Source organism: Rutidosis leptorrhynchoides, chromosome 10, assembly GCF_046630445.1.
Source record: "Rutidosis leptorrhynchoides isolate AG116_Rl617_1_P2 chromosome 10, CSIRO_AGI_Rlap_v1, whole genome shotgun sequence".
NCBI lineage: Eukaryota > Viridiplantae > Streptophyta > Magnoliopsida > Asterales > Asteraceae > Rutidosis > Rutidosis leptorrhynchoides.
The window spans coordinates 159,886,712-159,893,401 of NC_092342.1; positions in this window are offsets into that span (position 1 = coordinate 159,886,712).

The following is a 6,690-nucleotide window of genomic DNA, read 5'->3' on the forward strand; positions in this document are numbered from 1 at the left end:
GATAATAAAAGTTCTCGTCCCTCCCTCGGGTAAAGCAATTTCGGTTCAACGACCTAGTCTTCAACTTACGACGAATTTTAAAAATCATATTTTTAACTTAGCGAAATAAAGTAAATTTTTTTGTTTTTAAATTCACACCAAACTTAAATTTAAAATGCATAAAATTGAAAATTCATAGTAATAATTAAAAATTCACACCAAACTTATATTATATTTTTGTTTTTATACATAGAAACTTATATTAAAAATATTAAAATTTTCAAATATTTACAAACTTAAATATATTGATTTAAAAAAAAAATCACAATATTAATTTAATATTTATATATTAATTTTAAAAACATGGTAAAAATAAAATTAAAAATCTTTTTGGCTTTTATCCCACTTTAATCAATCAAATATTATCAAAAATATGCGCCCCTCTTTTCGGTAAAGTAATTTCGATTCCATGACCTAATTTAACTCATGACGAATTTTTGAAATATTTTTGGTTGATTTATTAAAGATATTTATACCTTAAGAATAAACGTTAAATTTCGCAGTGATGTAATAAATTTTTGTATGATATCAATAATTTCGGTCGCAAGACCTAATTTTATCGAATACCAATTTAATACTTTATAGCGAACAAATTAGCGTTTATTATCAAAAGGTTAAAAATAAAAATAAAAATAAAAATGAAAACTGTACAAACGTACCTGTGAAAGAGATTTCTTAGTGATATGCTCTAGGCCACTCATAAGATAGTTGGACTAATTGATTTTCCATAGCTACATAGGCGTAACCTCGAGCATTTATCGATTTTTCTTCTAAACATATGAACGGTCCGTCTCTGCATAAAGTAATAAATTCGGTGTTTGAATAGGTTTGATTATTTGAACATTTACCTTCGTGTGACCATTTTCCGCATTTGTGACATCTTTCAAGGTGTCATGCTCTTCTTTTCGCTGCGGATTTTTATTTTCCTTTACCAAATTGTAACTTATTATTTTCGCATTTGGATTCTTTTCTTACTTCGTCCAATTTGCCTCTGATTAATGATACTATTTCACTTGGAAGGGTGTCATTATTACATTTAGTAATCAAAGCGCGTAGCATTAGACCATGGTTTAATTCACAGGAAGTCTTCATTTCGTAAAACCTAAAAAAATAAAAATTTAGAATGGGGGGAGAAGACTAGTTCTTTAGGGTCTGCTAGGGAAAGACCATTCGGGTTCCATTTTCGAGAACTACACGAAAACAGAAAATCTAACTCTAACAGAAATACATATTATCCTTTAAAGACTTGATTCTCCCCACACTTAGTTAGCTGTGGCGTCGAAATTGTGATTAACTTCGTTGTCAACTTCCATCGGACTATCTATGTAATGTTTAACTCTGTGACCATTAACCTTAAATTCAATTCCATTTGAATTTATTAATTCTACTGTTCCGTACGGGAAAACTCTTTTGACTATGAATGGTCCAGACCATCTTGATTTCAATTTTCCAAGAAATAGCTTGAATCGTGAATTGAAAAGAAGAACTCTGTCTCCTTCTTTAAATTCTTTTGAACTTCTGATTCTTTTATCATGCCATTTCTTCGTTCTTTCTTTATAGATTAACGAATTTTTGTATGCTTCATGTCTTAATTCTTCTAATTTGTTTAGTTGACTTAATCGTAGACGTCCAGCTTCATGTAAATCAAGATTACATGTCTTCAAAGCCCAAAATGCTTTGTGTTCAATTTCTACTGGAAGATGACATGCTTTTTTGTAAACGAGTTTAAAAGGCGTGGTTCCAATTGGAGTTTTGTAGGCTGTTCTAAAAGCCCAGAGTGCATCCTCCAATTTAATGGACCATTCCTTCGGATTTGATCCTACCGTTTTCTCTAGAATACGTTTTAAAGCTCGGTTGGTATTTTCAACTTGTCCACTTGTTTGTGGATGATATGCAGTAGAGATTTTATGAGTTACTCCATATCTTTTAAGAACTTTCTCAAGTTGGTTATTACAGAAATGAGTTCCCCGATCACTTATTAAAACTTTTGGTGTTCCAAACCTAGCAAAAAGACGTTTTAAAAAGTTGACTACAACTCGTGCATCGTTAGTTGGGAGAGCTTGTGCTTCCGCCCATTTAGATACATAATCAATGGCAACGAGAATATATAGATTATTATGAGAATTTGGAAATGGACCCATAAAGTCAATACCCCAAATGTCAAATACTTCACATACTTGAATGACATTTTGTGGCATTTCATCACGTTGACTTATTTTTCCGGCCCTTTGACAAGCATCACAGGATTTGCAAAGAAGGTGTGCGTCTTTGTAAATTGTAGGCCAATAGAATCCAGCATCGTAAACTTTTCTTGCTGTTAGTTGAGGCCCATAATGCCCTCCTGTTGGTCCTGTGTAACAATGGTTTAAGATTTTACAAGCTTCATCTCCGAATACACATCGGCGTATTATTCCATCTGGACAACTTTTAAACAAATGTGGATCTTCCCAGAAATAGTGTTTTATATCACTAAAGAATTTCTTTCGTTTTTGGTACGACAATCCTTTTTCAAGGAATACACATACTAAATAGTTTGCATAGTCTGCAAACCATAGAATTTCATTATAATCTATCTTCAATAGATATTCATTAGGAAAGTTGTCTTGTATGGCCGATTCATTTAGAACTTCTAATTCGGGATTTTCAAGACGAGAAAGATGATCAGCGGCGAGATTTTCTGCTCCTCTTTTATCTCGGATTTCAATATCAAACTCTTGTAAGAGTAAGATCCAACGGATTAATCTTGGTTTAGCATCTTGTTTTGAAAATAGGTATCTAAGAGCAGAATGGTCGGTATAGACCACTGTTTTAGCTAGAATGAGATATGATCAAAATTTGTCAAAAGTAAAGACAATAGCAAGGAGTTCTTTTTCAATAGTTGTGTAATTCGTTTGTGCTCCTTGTAACATCTTACTAGCATAATAAATAGGTTGAAATCATTTTTCAATCGTTTGTCCTAAAACGGCTCCCATTGCAAAATCACTTGCATCGCACATTAGTTAAAATGGTAGATTCCAATTTGGAGTTATCATGATAGGCGAATTAGTGAGTTTTTCTTTAAGTATATTAAAATATTTGATACAGTCATCTGAAAAGATGAATGGAGCATCCTTTTCTAGGAGTTTATTCATAGGAGTGGCAATTTTAGAAAAATCTTTTATGAAACGTCGGTAAAAACCGGCATGCCCTAGGAAGCTCCTAACTCCTCTAACATTGGTGGGATGTGGAAGTTTAGCAATTACATCTACTTTAGCTCTATCCACTTCAATTCCTTCCTTTGAAATTTTATGTCCAAGAATGATGCCTTCTTTAACCATGAAATGGCATTTCTCCCAATTAAGTACTAGATTTGATTGTTCGCATCTAATAAGCATTCGTTCAAGATTAACTAGACATGATTCAAATGTATCACCGAAGACTGAAAAGTCATCCATGAAAACTTCCATGCATTCTTCTATCATGTCGTGAAAAATCGCCATCATGCACCTTTGAAAGGTCGCAGGGGCATTGTAAAGTCCAAATGGCATGCGTTTGTAAGCAAAAGTACCATAAGGGCACGTGAATGTGGTTTTCTCTTGGTCTTCGGGTGCTATTGGAATTTGAAAATATCCGGAAAAACCATCAAGAAAACAATAGTAACTATTTCCGACTAATCTTTCCAACATTTGATCAATAAAAGGTAAGGGAAAGTGATCTTTTCTGGTGGCGTCATTTAATTTTCTATAATCAATACATACACGCCATCCTGTTACAGTCCTAGTAGGAATAAGCTCATTTTTCTCATTTGTGATGACAGTCATGCCACCCTTCTTAGGTACGCATTGAACTGGGCTTACCCATGGACTATCAGAAATTGGATAAATTAAACCTGCATCAAGTAGTTTAATAATTTCTTTCTTAACAACATCTTGCATATTAGGATTTAGTCTTCGTTGGCGTTGCACATACGTTTTATGACCTTCTTCCATAAGGATTTTATGTGTGCAATACGAAGGACTTATTCATTTAATATCATGAATCTTCCATGCAATGGCTGGTTTATGAGCTTTTAACACAGAAATAAGTTGAGATTTTTCATTTTCAGTAAGAGAAGACGATATTATTACAGGTAATTCAGTTTCACCATGTAAATAAGCATATTCCAAATGGTTTGGAAGTGGCTTTAACTCTAATGTCGATGGTTCTTCTATGGATGATTTATATCGATATCTGTCTTCTTCTTTTAGCATTTGAATTTCTTCTGTTGTTGGTTCATATCCATTAGCCATAAGTGTAGCTAACATTTCAGTTTCATCAATTGGGTCAGTTCCTTCTCCTAAAGAACATTCTCATGTTCCTTGTAATTCTGAAAATTCTTCTAACAATTCTGCATGTGATTCTATAGTTTGAATATAATAACATGTATCATCTGCAGATTGTGGTTGTTGCATTGCTCTATCAACAGAAAAGGTAACACTCTCGTCCTCTATACTTAGGGTAAGTTTCTTACCAAACACATCTATCATTGCTTTAGCCGTGTTTAAGAATGGTCTTCCTAATATGAGAGGAACTTGAGAATCTTCTTCCATGTCCAGAACAACAAAATCTACTGGAAATACTAAAGTACCAACTTTAACTAGCATGTTCTCCATTATCCCTCTAGGATATTTTATTGATCGATCGGCTAGTTTTATGCTTATTATTGTTGGTTTCAATTCTCCAAGGTCTAGTTTAGTGTATAGTGAATACGGCATTAAATTTATACTAGCACCTAAGTCTGCCAATGCTTCTATTGAACTAAGACTACCCAGAAAACATGGAAATGTGAAACTTCCTGGATCAGATAGTTTTTCTGGTATCTTATTCAACAGCACTGCAGAACAATTAGCATTCATAGTAACAGCCGAGAGTTCTTCCATTTTATTTCTATTCATGATTAGATCTTTAAGAAATTTAGCATATCTAGGCATTCCTGAAATCACATCAATGAAAGGAAGATTTACATTTATCTGTTTAAACATATCCAAGAATTTGGATTGCTCGGCTTCAAGTCTCTCTTTTCTCATTTTACTCGGGTAAGGAAGTGGTGGTTGGTATGGTTTAACATAAGGTTTAGCTTTAACTTTGTTATCTTCATTAACCTTTTCAACTACCGGTTCTTTTTCCTTATCTTTTTCAGGTTGTGGTTCTTGTGGAGTAGGAATAGCTTCATCAGAAATTACGGGTATTTCAGGTGGTTTAAGTGTCATACCACTTCTTGTGGTAATGGCTTTAGCTGTTTCATTCCGGGGGTTAGCATTTGTATCACTAGGTAGACTTCCCGGTTTTCTTTCACCTATTAACCTTGCTAGGTTACTTACTTCTTGTTCCAGATTTTGAATAAAAGCTTGTTGATTTCTAAATGCTTGAGCATTTTGTTCATTGGTTTGTTTCTGAGATGTGAAAAATTGAGTTTGAGATTCAACTAGCTTCGTCATCATATCTTCTAAATTTGGCTTTTTATCATCGATTTGTGGTGGTTCGTTTTGAAAATTAGGTCTTTGCTGGTTGTAAGTATTATTGGATACTTGTTGATTACTAGGACCTTGTTGATTGTTGTATGGAACATTTCGGTTATAATTCTGGTTTTGACTGTAAATCGGTCTTAGCGGTTGATAATTATTCTGATAATTATTTCCAGGCCTTTGGTTTAGATATGAAACATTCTATCTTTGTTCCATTGTTAGTTCAATACTGAGACAATCTTTTGTCAAATGTGGTCCTCCACACTGATCACAACTAATTCGTATTGAGTGTATATCCTTAGTCATCTTTTCCATTCATCTCTCGACAGTATCTATCTTTGCGGAAATAGAATCTAAGTCATGGCTAGAATCGGCTCTAGCTGCTTTAGATGATCTAACGATATCTTTTCTTGATGCCACTCATGTGAGTGGGAAGCAGTGTTATCAATAATTTTGTAAGCATCAGTTTCTGTTTTCTTCATAATAGAACCACCAACTGCTATGTCTATGTCTTTCCTTGTAGTGATGTCACATCTTTGGTAGAATATTTGTACTATTTGACAAGTGTCTAAACCATGTTGCGGACATCCTCTTAATAATTTACCAAATCTTATCCATGCCTCATATAGAGTTTCATTTGGCTTCTGTGTGAACGTAACAATTTCTCCTTGAAGTCTTACGGCTTTTGATGCCGGAAAGAATTGTTTAAGAAAATTTTCAACTAAAACGTCCCATGTATCAATCGCCCCTTCAGGTAATGATTCTAACCAATCTTTGGCTTCTCCCTTTAAAGTCCAGGGAAATAACATGAGATATATCTGTTCATCCTCCACTTCTCTTATTTTAAATAAAGTACAGATCCTATTAAAGGTACGAATATGTTCGTTTGGATCTTCCTTTGGCGCACCACTAAATTGGCATTGATTAGTCACCATATGTAGAATTTGTCCTTTGATTTCATAATCTAGCGCATTAATGTCTGGATGAGTAATTGCGTGACCTTGGCCAGTGCGTTTAGCTCTCATTCGGTCTTCCATACTTAAAGGTTCCAGATTTTCCATGATTGAATTTGTTGAATCTGAATCACTAAAGGATTCTGATTTAATGGTTGGTTCCTCAAAAATCTCTGTTTGAATGATTGGTGGTTCCGGAGGAAAAATTAATGGTT